This window comes from Gorilla gorilla, chromosome 2 (genome assembly GCF_029281585.2).
Source record: "Gorilla gorilla gorilla isolate KB3781 chromosome 2, NHGRI_mGorGor1-v2.1_pri, whole genome shotgun sequence".
Classification (NCBI taxonomy): domain Eukaryota; kingdom Metazoa; phylum Chordata; class Mammalia; order Primates; family Hominidae; genus Gorilla; species Gorilla gorilla.
Window position 1 is genome coordinate 200,472,723 of NC_086017.1, and position 14,884 is coordinate 200,487,606.

A 14,884-nucleotide genomic window follows, 5' to 3' on the forward strand; every position below is an offset into this window, starting at 1 on the left:
GAAATAAACTTAATCAGTATCTCTGTTGTCCCCTTGAACTAGTCAAGAACTTTAATTTCATATCATGTTTTCTTCCCCCAACTTCCTAACACATCTCTTATTGAAAAGATCTCAGGTTTTACTTTTAAATGTGTATTAGTCTTTTCTATAATACACAATTATTTAGATTCTAAATTGATTGCTGTCTGTGCTCAATATTCCTTGTTCCAGCATCTTTGCTTGTTTCTTCTGAAACATTTTAAGATTTTTTCTCTTACTCTGGCTTTTGATGCATTTGGATTGGAGACTACATTCTCCATCTTGCTTGATAATCAGTTTACTTTTCTTTTCTTTTCTTTTTTCTTTTTGTTTCTTTTTCTTTTTTTTGAGATACAGTCTCGCTTTGTCACCCAAGCTGCAGTGCAGTAGCACAAACAGGGCTGGCTTACTGCAGCCTCGACCTCGCAGGCTCAAGCGATTCTCCCACCTCAGGTTTCTGGGTACCTGGGACTGTAGGCATGTGCCACCATGCCTGGCTAATTTTTTTTTGTATTTTGTAGAGAGGGAGTTTCACCATGTTCTCCAGTTTCATCATGTTCCCCAGGATGGTACTGAATTTCTAAGCTCAAGCAATTCACCTGCTTTGGCCTCCGAAAGGGCTGAGATTACAGGTGTGAGCCATTGTGCCTGGCCAATAATTGGTAGACTTTTCTTTTTTTATTTTCACATTTTTAAAATTATGCTTTAAGTTCTAGGGTACATGTGCACAACATGCAGGTTTGTTACATAGGTATACGTGTGCTATGTTGGTGTGCTGCACCCATTAACTCATCATTTACATTAGGTATATCTCCTAATGCTATCCCTTCCCCCTCCCCCCATCCCACAACAGGCCCCGGTGTGTGATGTTCCCCTTCCTGTGTCCAAGTGTTCTCATTGGTAGACTTTTCAATGTAAAGAATGATGTCATCAGTTCTGTGTATTTATGTCATTGGTTGTAGTAGCGATAATAGTATTGTTATTGGGTTATTACCTCTATTACATTATTTTTCTTCCTTTGAAATGAGTATTAAAATTTGGATCATTGTTGTCTTTTAATTTTATGTACTTTATTTTGTACCTTTCCCCTGTATTTTGGAAAAATTGATCAGATTCATCTTCAGCTGCAGCTATTCTACTATCCCATTGATTTACTGTGATTTTACTTTTGGCAATCATTTTCAAGATCTCTAGTTGGTAATATTTTTTACAACCAAGTTATTGATTCATGAATATATTACACTCTCTTATTACTCTGAAGACACTAATACATTTCAAAGTATCTTTTTGCACTAGGAACTCTAGTTCCTAGGATGATGTATGTTTATTAAAGTTGGTGATTCTCTCTCTCTCTCTCCCATGTTACTTGTTTTCTTCAAGCATTTGATGAATCCAGCTTGTCTCTTTATCTTTGTATTTAAGAACGATTACCCTTTCTGAGAGTATTATTTTTGTCTTCCTCAGGCTATCTTTAAATTTGTAAAAGAGAAAGAAATGTGATATATGTCAGATTATCCTAACAGCATTGTAAATATGAGGGTTTCTTTATCCTTTTAAATGTAACCAATTATCCAAAGCCCACCCTGTGTCTTCAGGCCTAAGCAGTCAGTTACTGCTTTTTTGTTGGAAAAGAAGCCCATTTTACCTGACGGTTCATTGTCTGACAACAAAGTAAGACATGTGGGGAGAAGATCTCTCTACAAATTACCCTAAAGGTTGCCCTAGGACACTTCCCTGCTTAAGGCTCTATTACTCTTGAACTTGGCAAACACACCTACAGAGTCATTTCTACCTTTTACAACTGTGCTTCCTTTTATAATTATAATCAGTATAAAATATATTATACTTTTTGAACTTGGCAAACACAGCTACAGAGTCATTTCTACCTTTTACAACTGTGCTTCCTTTTATAACTATAGAGCTACGATCGCAATAATCAAATTCTGTTTTATAATATATGTATATATTATAATCATGATCTATTATAACTTCTACTCAACAGAAGTGAAGTTTTCCTGTTTTTCAGTAGTGTAACTCATTCATATTGATTAAAACTTTATATATGTAATAAAGATAAGTACCTTATATATCATATGTTTATAATTTTACATATATGTGTACATACATGTGTACATATATAGCGCAATTTCTTTTTTAATTTTAATTTTTGAGACAGAATCTCTCTGTGTCACCCAGGCTGGAGTGCAGTGGCACAATCTCGGCTCCCTGCATCCTCCGTCTCCTGGGTTCAAGAGATTCTCCTGCCTCAGATTCTCCTGAGTAGCTAGGACTACAGGTGTACACCACCCCTCCCGGCTAATTTTTTGTATTTCTAATAGGGATGGGGTTTCACCATGTTGGCCAGGCTGGTCTCGAACTCTTGACCTCAAGCAATCTGCCTGCCTCTGCCTCCCAAAGTGCTAGGATTACAGGCGTGAGCCACCACGCCCGGCCTATATTGATTTCTAAATGTGTCAAAGCTGAGAAGGAGGTAGATATACATCCTCAGTTCACCATTTGATTTATTCTTACACTCTATCTCTTTAAGCTGAGATTATAATCACTTTCCTGTTTTTTGTAAAAAGTTGCACTTCATATAGGATACACTTAATAGAAAGAAAGACTGTAAGTATCTGCCATTCCAGGAATTCAGAATAGCATATGCCATGTTTGTGTGTGTGTGTGTGAGTTAAAGACCTAAAATAAACCTTCTAAAAGAAATATTATTAATCAGTATTCTTTTCTTGAAAAAAAAAGTTTTGAAATATATTGCTCATAACATTTTTATCAGTATCAGAATAATTGAAATTAGACTTATGTGCTTTTAATTTGTTTAAGTCCAGTGTTTAATTTTAGAAGTCTAATGTGTTACTGGCATTTCATAAATATTTTATGACATGTACATTAGTAAAGATATAAATAACTAATGTCTTCTCACAGTTACATTTTATCATGAAAATATTAAATTGTCTATAATAAACAATGTTCTTGAGCATATTCCATTAACTACTTTTCTGGCTGTCTCTTTAATGGCGATGTTGTCAATGCTGTGAAATTATCATGAATTTACCCCATAGGCAGCTGTATTTTCCTAGAATTACTGACCTCAGGATTTATAAAGAGAGATAGAAATCCCCTTATCATATGAATTAATTTAGACGGGCTTACTGTTTGCAAAAGAAATGTTCCTAAAAAGAAAAAAGAATTTGTTTAGACAAGTTATTGATAAAAATGCAGTCTTCCTTTGTAACTTAAGATGTAAAAGCCTTATCAGTTGATTTTGTTTTATATAAAAGTTAAATTTTATTCATACTTGTTTTTAAATTGTTGCTTGACGATGGTTAAAAATGAGTTCTGGCCAGGCGCGGTGGCTCACGCCTGGAATCCCAACAGTTTGGGAGGCCAAGGCGGGTGGATCACGTGGTCAGGATTTCAAGACCAGCCTGACCAACATGGGTGAAACCCCGTCTCTACTAAAAATACAAATATTAGCTGACATGATGACACATGCCTGTTGTACCAGCTACTTGGGAGGCTGAGGCAGGAGAATTGCTTGAACCTGGGAGGCAGAGGTTGCAGTGAGCCTAGATGGTACCACTGCACTCCAGCCTAGGCGACAAAGCAAGACTCCATCTCAAAAACAAACAAAAAAATGAGTTCTGAGTGCAATTCTGGTTTTCATAATTCTGAGAACAGTTCCAGAATAGAGTTAAATGTTGACCTTGACAAAACAACCCAGCCTCTCAGTCCCAATGGTTGTGTGTATCTTATTTTGAAATAAACTACAGCAAACAGCATTGACAATGTATTTTTTCAGGGTACTTTATAATCAGTTGAATCAAACACATCACATGGACCCAGGAGAATGAAACTTCTCTGGCTTTGAGCTTCTATCTATTGCATATACTGGCCATAGATATATCTACTCAGGCAACTGAAAATAAACCTACTTGCTTGGAACCTGGAAAAAAAATCATATTTTGTACTAAAAGTAGGTTAAGTATGGACCTAATTGAATCAAATCAGATTTAACAAAACTTTACATTGACCAAGTATAAAAGAATAATAAAATAATTTAGAAAGATAAAAAATGGATACTAAAGTACTCCATGAGTTTAAATTTTTTTTAACATCTTTCTTCTGTTTAATCTTCATTGTCCAGAGGAATATATACAAATTTTTACATTTAAAAATAATTCATATGTTTAACTGAGGAGCAGATTGAATTTGAACATTTAACTGGAAACTTGTTCACTAGTACCTACTTCTCATCCATGGTTTCACTTTCCATAGTTTCAGTTACTAGTGGTTAACCACAGTCCAAAAGCATTAAATGGAATATTCCAGAAATTCATAAGTTTTTAATTGTGCACCATTCTGAAAAGCATAATGAAATCTTGCTCCATCTTGCTCAGCATATGAATCATTCCTTTGTCCAGTGTATCCACACTGTATACATTAGCTGCCCGTCAGTCACTTAGTAGTTGTCTGGGTTATCAGATCAAAAAAAAAACCCATAGTATATGTGAGCTTTCATACTATCCATGGTTTCAAGCATCCACTGGCGGTCTTAAAACATATCTCCCATGAATAAGGGGCGACTACTGTATTTGGCAGCTGAGTCTTTCTGAATGCATTTTGACAGCCTTTTCAGTGGCAGTGTTTATAGTAAAACCAATCATTATACAACACATAATGATCCAACAGCCTGAAAGGTATAGGGCCACTGTCTACCTAGAAGGAAGTACGTAATTAAATATACAAGTATTATATGGGAATGTGGTTGTGAAATGTTTTTATCCATGAGATTGAAACAGATACAACAAAAATAATTAGAAATGTGCCAGAATCAATGTTTAACCTATTAGATTTAGAATCGGAAAACATAGGTTTCTGCTATTGTTTATTAACTTTGAGGTTTTGGACTTCAGTTTCTTAAGTGAAAAGAGGAGATCATCATAATAATAATAACAATAACAAATTTAATTCAAGGAATGATAACATCAAATGAGTTAATGTACATGAGAGTGTTTTTTAATTAAAAAATTAATAAAAATATTCTCATGTACATTAACTCATTTCTATGTTTAAGAAATAGAAATCCACATTAATTAATTTTTAGTGGTATGATTCAAAATTAATAACAAATGAAAAAGTAAACATTATGAAACCAGTTTCACACATAAAACAGAGGGAATAATTCTCCATCCTTAATTCACAGGCCATGTGTATTAGTAAAGGATACGCATTCAAATTTAAAGCTTTGATTTTTCGGGGGTATTTTGTTTTTGCTCTCTGGGATTACCCAAAAGAGAAATTGTTTACCATGATCATTTGTTTTTAATTTCTCAACTTATTCCATAGGTTAAACATTTTTGGAGGAAACTCCACATGGCCATCTTTACAGTCTTATGGGCATTGGATTTGGAATCTAAGAGATCTGGGGTCTGTTTACAGGTGTCTCAGTAACTGTGTGGCTTCAGGCAAATCGTTTTAACCCATCTGAGTTGTGCCAAACCCAGAGTTTTTTGAATAATACATTTGAAAATGCTCTGTTGACTGTCAATTTCAATAGCAGCGCAGAGCAGTAGAGTGTCTCTGTCTGGGGTCAGGCAAGTGAGAGATTCTGGTTCTGCACGTGCCTCTCGCTCTCTTTGTGAACCCGAAAAAATTTCAGATCTCTCTGTGTACCTCAGTTACCTTATGTGTAAAATAAAAAGGTTTCACTAATCACCTCTGAGATTCCTTCCAGTATTTACACTGAAGTAATCCATGATTCACATTTAATGATTGTATTTTAAAATGTTTAAGTGGCTAAACATTTTGGGGGATTTGCTAAAGCAGAAGATATATATTTGTTATAATTGTAAGAGCAGGAAGATAAAGTTGGTGAAAGGACAGTAGTAGCAGGGACTGCCATGTGTTTTTTAATTATGTTTTTCTCTCCACTGTCCCCTTTTCTACTCCTGAGCACCCAGGAGTGTGGTTACAGGAGGCCTCAGGGACTCAGACACAGAAAAGCACCTGCACGCCAACTTTCCCTCACTCTGTTTTTCATTTTCCGCCTCCTGGGTTCAAGCAATTCTCCTGCCTCAGACTCAGGAGAGTAACTGGGACTACAGGCGCCACCACCACGCCCAGCTAATTTTTGTATTTTTGGTAGAGATGGGGTTTCACCATGTTGACCAGGCTGGTCTCAAACTCCTGACCTTAGGTGATCCACCTCCCAAAGTATTGGGATTACAGGCGTGAGCCACCACACCTGGCCAGGTATCTTTTTATTCCTTAACTTTTCATAGTTTCTAGTCTTTAATGGAACTTCCAAATTTTTTGGTGCTTGTGTCAGGCAGGCAGGAAGGATCTATGGGACATCAGAGAGGAGAAAAACATAGTCGCACATCTTGGGTGGCATCATGGAAGGGTTTTCTGAAGAAAAGAAATGATAAGAAGACAAAAGACTGCAGGCTGCAAGGTGTCCCTGGGGAATTTGTCCTAGAAAAGATGTTCGGCCCCACACTTCTCAGGTCCCCAGGATCCCGTGGTCATGTTCTTCATGCACATTCATCCTCCCTGGTTTCCTGGGCCCTGTCAATCAGGATCTGCAAGTGTCTATCTCCCACTTCGGGAGGGTGAGATTTTTCAAGCATTCCAAATTGAAGCACATTTTCTTATACAAACTTGGTTATATTTGACAGCCAGTTACTGTAATTATTTTTGTAAAGTATTATAGGTACATTACGGGCTGAGTTGCTTTGTGCAGGACAAACTTGGATCCTGAACCAACATACATGCCATGGTTTCCATAAGAAAATGGGACTTCAGTTCCAAACTACTCCTTCTTCTCTAAGTTGAGGAAGCCTTGGAGATAATTTTAAATATTTTCTTCGGAGTTTATAGTATAAAAGGCATTTGAAAAATGAAGATCTGAGCTAATCCTGGTTTGGTGCTTGATATCTCTGGTACTCTTGGGAGAATGGCTTAATCCCCCTAAATTTCTGTTTGCTCAGTAGCAAGGTGAAGTGGACCATTTTTACCAGTTAAAAGTGACATGCCAAGCATCTTGTAATAATCCTTACTTTTGATTCCATTCTCTGGCCATATCGAATGACCCATTTTCCAGAACAACCATGCTTTCTCACACCTCTGACATTATACCCCTTCTGCATCTTTAAAGATTCTGCTCAGACATCACTTCCAGGAAAGCCTTCCTGAACACCACACACATGCACAATACAAACACACCCAATACAGCCTTCTTCAGAGTTTCTACAATGCCTCATGTTCACCACTGTTACGGCACATATCTCACTGCATAAAATCTGGCTTATTTATTTATTTATTATTATTTTTTGAGATGGAGTCTCCCTCTGTCACCCAGGCTGGAGTGCAATGGCGCAATCTCGGTTCACTGCAACCCCTGTCCCCTGAATTCAAGCAATTCTCCTGCCTCAGCCTCCCGTAAAGCTGGGATTACAGGCGCCCGCCGCCATGCCTGGCTAATTTTTGTATTTTGGGTAGAGACGGGATTTCACCATGTTGGCCAGGCTGGTCTTGAACTCCTGACCTCAGGTGATCCACTCGCCTCAGCCTTCCAAAGTGCTAGGATTACAGGTGTGAGCCACCACGCCCGGCCAAAACCTGGCTCTTTAGTTGCCATCTCTCATGTTTCACCATAAAATTTTTGAGAATACGGGTCATATTACTTGGTTGTGTAGACTGGAATATTTGTGTAATAAATACCTCTTGCAAAAGTGAATAAATGCATGAATAATAAGAAAGCTTTTTCACTCTTTCTGCACTGTCTCCCTGCTAGTTCACTGCTCTGTTTACCTGTGTTAAACATATCCCAAGTTGGCTAAGTAATCAAAGTTGCTCTACGTCCCAGAATCTATTAGCTGGAGCCCTGCAGGATGAGACCATGCTCCTTCCCCCCTTACTCAGCCAGTCATGCTGACACAACTTTGGAGGTATGGGGAAGCGCCCAAAGCCCACACCCTTCTTTAAGGCTGTACCTTACCCCTTAGGCACGAAGTGTTCCAAAGTCTGAGTCAGTCGTCCCTGTCCATTCACATGCCTGGCTGCAGTCCAATACTCAGATAAGAAACCACCCAGGTGCTTGGCCTCAGAAAGCCAGCAATGAGGTGGTCTTGGCCAATGGAGACCAAATTAAACTAGTGAAGAATAAAGTAGCAAGCAAGCCCTAGATGGGAGTCAGGAAATCTTGCCTGGTTTCTGCATTGATAAAAGCTGTTTAACCTTTGGCAAGTCACTTTTTCTCTGGGCCTATTTTCATCATCTGGACAGTTAATGGGTTGAGCCAAATGACCTCTAGAGTTTTGTTCAGTTCTCAGGTTCTAGGATCTAAAATCAAAGGCAGGCTAAGCATTTCTCATACCTGAAATGGTAATGATACTTACTTGCCTGTAGCAACCCCATCTTCAGGGGAAGGGGCAGAAGTAACAGCTTAAGTTCACTGACAGTGATGGCTTAAAATGCACACAGGATACTGTCTGAGCCCTCATTTCATTGAGGCTCAGAGCCTAAGAAAGATTAGCCTTGCTGCCTCATAAAGCTTTACGTATTAGCAGAGGGTAATGCTGTACTAGTACAAAGCAAAGGCCATGACCTGGGCTGCACTTATTATTTAAATGAGCAACGTACTACTACACATACATTGTGCAATTGCATCATCTCCTTTGCGCAATCTATTCTGCAGAGTCTTCAGTGACCAGGGCGTTTGTGTCCTGTAGACAGGCTAGGATCAAACACCAATTGCTTTGCAATGGATCAATAAGAATAATATTGATAATACGAGTACTTCTACCGAGAGTACCACCTTTTATTTAACATTTAATACATCCAAGACTTGTGCAACACTCATTTTGTTCTTATAACCACTCTGGTAATGCAATATTTTTATCCCCATAATACAAATGAAGACAGTGAAGTTAACTTTAATATAATTAAGACAAGGTATATAAACTGGCTAAGAAAGATTGGATGACAATTTTAATCTCTCACATTTGTATAGCATTTTAAGCTTACGAAGTATATCTTAAAATATAATTCTATTTAGTTTTTACTATGATGTAGCAGCTGAGTAATGACTGTTTCCAATTTAAGAAATAAAAATTTGAGATGAGGTGAGATGGAAAAACGGTAGTTCAGATCCCTTGATCTTCAGTCATGGGCCTTCCCAGTAACCCAGCAATCTGCGCTGAGACTCCTCACAGGTAAAGTGTGGCCCAGGTATAAGAAGCTTTCTGAAAAACAGTGCCTTCAAGTCAAACAAAGGCTATACAGCTGAATTCTGGAGCTTGGTTGAAATTGTGGATGAAGCAGAAGATAGGTTGGGGTATGAACAAATGTAGAGAAAGAAGGAAGGGCAAAGATCACATTTTAATAATGTTCTGTACTGTATGTGAATAATGCCAACAGTACATTGTCACATTTGTGTTTAGCTCATTTTCAGCAACAGAGCAAGATCCCAGAGTGTAGCAAGAAGAGAGACCGTTTTGGGTGGAGATATTTCTGTTTCCGCAGGGGCTTTTATGCTCATTCAACTTGAAACTTCTAAAATAACTCATTATGTGTGGAATAGCAGGTGTTCACATTAAACATATTTGCTTGACCTCACTTCATCTATTATATAGTAAATGTTCCTCTTCTTCTCTTTTACCCAATCTTGGGTCATTAGTCAGACAGAATTAATTATTCACAATGTTTAGAAAGAAATTACATATCTGAGTCTTCATGGCAAGGAAAATTGACATATCAGGCTCCGAGTCAAACTAGGATTGTCAGAGTTGACAGTGGTCATTCTGTTACTTGGGGAAAGTCAACGTTTAGAAAATTCAGAGTTGCTCTTATTTTGTTAAAGCATAATTCACAAAGGAAGTGTAGATAAAATTTTCATTATGAAGCTTCAGTTCCACTTCTCTTATGCTTTGGTATCCCCTAATTTAATGATATCATTCTGCAATTTCAAGGATGATCAAATTAAAGTTATCCTTTAGCAAGACTTTTGTTCATCAAGCTGCCTCTGCCAAAAATTTCTCAGTGAGCCTCAACTCTCTTCTTCATCAGCCTCTGCACATCCAAATGTTTGCTAATTTCTATCAATTCTGCCTCTTCAATATCCTTGTCTTTTTAATCTCAATTTTATGCCCTTAGATTTGGCCCATATCATTTTTTTTCTGTGAAAGGTTACAATAGCATTTTAATTATCATCCTGACCCTAACAGGGGCTGGATTAGTGATGCAGTACCAATAAATTACCCCAATGCATAAAACCTTCCATGGTTCTGTAACCTCAGGATAAAATTCCAAATCCTGGACATTTTGCCTCCTGAGCCTCATTCCATGTCTGTCTACCATATGTTTCTTTAGCTGTACTAAATTACCTGCCATTCCCTGAACACCCTATGCTCTTCTAAGTCACTATGTTTCTGCTTATGGTGATCCCTTATTCGGAATGCGTTTTCTCTCCTTGCCCTGCTATTGATTTATCACCTTTTCTTCATAACTTTCTTCTCCTTTCAGCCATCTCTGACTGCTCTCTTCCCCAGGCTTCCACGATCCATTTACCCTTTGGCAATTTGTACAATCTTTTCATAGTTCTGGTTTCACTGTAATTTCAGTTACTGGCATATTTATTTGTTCATTAAACTGTGAACACAATTATCAAATACTATAATTGTGCTTTTATATTTTTCTATTCCTATAGACTCAACTAATACTATTATAATGAATATTGATATTAAATTGGAAGAAATGTAGAGAAGGAAGGAAGACAAGTGTTGTAATAGTATCTTGTACGGTATGCAAATCATGCTAACAGTACCCTGTCATATCTGTGTTTAGCTCATTTTCAGCAGCATAGAGCAAGATCCCGGAGTGTAGCAAGAAGAGAGACTGTTTGGGGTGGAGACGGGCAGGACTTTTTTGGATCATTCAGCAAAAAAGAAAAAAATAAGTACCTTTTCTACTTGCATTGGGAAGAAACAAAAAATATATATTGTTAAATATCCATTCTAATAGTATTCTAATTTAATACGAATAGCTCATGTAACTTCCCAATTTAATATCAATATCTCTGTGAATATCAGGTTACCTTTTCAATTTAATATCTAACAATATCTCAATATCAATTAAAAGCTGATGTTTCATTATAAAGCTACATCTTGCTCTTCATAATATAGATTAAAAATATTTCTTCCCCAAATCTTTGAAAATGATGGAATGACCAATAGTTTGATGTGAAGATTAAATGACAATTTAAATGTGGAAATAATATTGAGAGATTCTAGGGCCAGACTGAATCCCAAGTGATTATTCTCGGCAGTTATGCAGTAAAGAGGATAAACACGGACGTTCTGAGACTCCTTTTCATTTCATCAGTATGAGGCCCTGAAATAAAGAAGTTTGAGAAAAAAGTTATTATTATACAAAGATTATCTTAAATAATAAAAAAATCAATAGGTGAGACTTTTTCAGATAATTCAGCAAAAAGGAAAAAAATAATGTTTCTAGTTGCACCAGGAAAAAAATTAGAATATATTGTTAAATATTCATTCCCCTAACAGGAATCAGGGATCCTTGAATAAATGTCTACCTCCAGGACTTGGGCAGGGAAAGCACAAGATGATCCTGGAACATTCTGTAATGTCAGAAAGTCAGGAATTGCTCAAAGAAAGACAGGGACATGTCAAAGGGAAAGAGAGCTCAGCTTGGAGGAGCCCCCTGCTGACCAAATCTGTGGCAATTTAAGCATTCACATAAATAATGATAAGATTGGATTTTATTGCGGCAGAATAATATAACAATCCACGAATACATGGATTGTTGGAATACATACAGATATAAATAAATGACCAACTGGAAAATTTAATGAGTCACATAAAGTGTACATTTTAAAACAAAGCAAAATATGCTAAGGCACATAACGGAAGTCCAAATCAAATGCTCTGAAAGATCAGTGTGCAGCAGGAAACAGGCAGCAACTTTATGGCAGTGCAGGGAAAGACCCGGAAGTACGGATAGGAGCCCATAGAAATTATTCCAGGAGGCCGGGCGCCGTGGCTCACGCCTGTAATCCCAGCACTTTGGGAGGCCGAGGCGGGCGGATCACGAGGTCAGGAGATCGAGACCATCCAGGCTAACACGGTGAAACCCTGTCTCTACTAAAAATATAAAAAATTAGCCGGGCGAGGTGGCGGGCACCTGTAGTCCCACCTTCTCGGGAGGATGAGGCAGGAGAATGGCATGAACCCGGGAGGCGGAGCTTGCAGTGAGCTGAGATTGCGCCACTGCACTCCAGCCTGGGCGACAGAGCGAGACTCCGTCTCAAAACAAAAACAAACAAACAAACAAACAAAAAGAAATTATTCCAGGAGGAGAGGACTGCCATCCACCAGAACGTGTTGGATTTTCTTAGTGGCTATTTGCTGTGCTCTTGTTTCTCAGTTACTTTAGCTGTTTTGTGGTGACTGCTCTTTAACTCAAGGTTATCATATTGTGTTTTGGCACCTTCTTATTTCACAGAATCTCCCCGTGACCTCTTCTCAGTAATTGGTTTTTATTTTTACCCCCATTATTGACTTTTCTGTCTTGAAACACATGTTAAATGAGCAGACATCATTTATCACAGTTTTCTTGTTTTGACCCTGTCAATTTCACATTATAATGGGAATACCAGGAGAGAGGGAAAATTATTATGACTATAACGGCCTGTAAAGGCCTCATAGAAAAGACAGCATTTAAATAAGTCGCCCCCAAATTAGTAGGCGTATTTTCTCTCCACATAGAAATACATATTTTTTTTTAGTTTTTACCATTTATAATTTCATTAAAATGTGATATATTCATTATGACTCAAGCACTACAGAAAAGTTCAAAGAATAAAGTTTAAAAAGAATCCTTACCACTCAGAAATAACTATTGCTTATACATTATTTACATGTCGTTTCAGGTCTCACTAGATAGATAATTAAAATATATATGTAGATGGACAGAATAATAATAATATTACATCACAATTTTTATAGGGTACTACTTGAGTATAATGAAAGATAAATTTAAGATACTTAAAATGTAAATATTAAATATCAACATAGTATTTGAAATTCAAGGATTTGCTGATATGGGTTTGCTGACATAAATTTCTTTACCACAAACTTTATTAGTGTGTATATTCACAAGATACAATTTTTAAAAAGTATTTCTTTGTAGACCTCTATGTGTTTTTCCAGTCTACTTTATTTAAGCTTGCCATTTTAGATAGTATCTATGCTGGATATTCTTTGTGCTTCTCCAAATCCATTCTCCATCATTCTCCACCCTGTACTGTGACCTAGGAGGCTGACCTCTGAATTTCACTGTCCATGCTCCTATGCTCTCTGTCTTCCAAATGGATTTGCCAATGGGCGGCATCATCAGGAGATCAGAGGGAGAAAATTTGTCCCCCTTAATGCTTTTTTTGGGGCCATGGGTGGACAATGACTTCCCTCTATGGCTACAACTTGTTTCAGCCCCAACTCCTGAGAATGACATTTCTCCATAGATGTATCACGCCAAGTGCTGGTAATTGCCTCTTTCCTCTGCCCCTTGGTAGAATCTGGGTCCTTCATCATCCTTCATTGTTTTACCTAAACATTGTCCACAGCTTTGTAAATTGTTTTTCATTCAACTGTCTTCAACAACAGTGTGCCATCTGTTTTCTGCTCAGATTCCAACTGACATAATGTCTAATGATTCCCTTCTACGAAAATTATACTTCCTCTCAACATCTACTCACAGATTTATAGATCTTAATTTTTAAATTGCCCTGCTAGATACCTCTATAATTCTACATCATAGACTGTAATTTCTATTTTTTTTCATTTATACATTTCAGGTATTCATTGACTTCCCAATAGGAAAGATGAATAATTTAGCAACCCTACTGTGCCTAAGGGAAGAAATTTATCAGCCAGAGAGAAAGAGCTGTGCATGCTTACAATTATTAATAGAAAAACATCATGTTGGAACTGTGTTTGACCTTCAGTCAGTGTATCCTGCATTCCAGCCAGAATTTTATCGCTATTATGTATAAAAATCTATGTCATTTAAAAAATGGTATTTTCGGTATGACTTCTAACACATATCACAATTTTCCTCTTCAAACGTGAAATGCATTCAATAATAAAATAATCAGGAAATGGAAGTATCACATGAAACTATCATTTAGATGATTGTTACTGCCTTTCTGTAGGTGATCTTATTTGGAGGTAAAGAACTAGAAATAGGTTCTTTTGATATTGACATATCTTGAACAGCCACACCTAGAAATATGTTGTCATGGAGCCCAGTAAATGGTAATTCAGATTTGCTAGGCCTTGGCTAAAAACTGGATTCATAGAGCTCTGACTCCTTCAAATTCCTAGATTTTCACAGTTCAATGTGCTCAGTGAGCTGGGGCACTGTCTGTTGGAAGAATATGTATCTTAGACCTTTTCCCTCCATCGGCTTTCCCAACTCTATCCTTTCAGTCCCTCAGGCCAAATTCCTTGAAGTTATTCCTAATGCCTCTCTTTCTCTTATCTCTACATCCTATCCTTTAAGAAATTATATTTTCTCTTTATTAAAAATTTATATTAGATGACAGGTGAGTAGATATTACTGTTTCATTTTTATTTTTGAGACTGGAGAGACTCAAGCAGGTTAACTGATTAGATCAAATACGCACAGCTAAGGAATGTATTCTAAAAAAATTAGGAGATGTAAACAGGAAAATAATCAGCCACACAGATGCCTCCTTACCCTACAAATTATTTTTTGTAGTGTCATACCAAAAGCATTTGTTATAAAGCATTTGTGCTTCATGCAA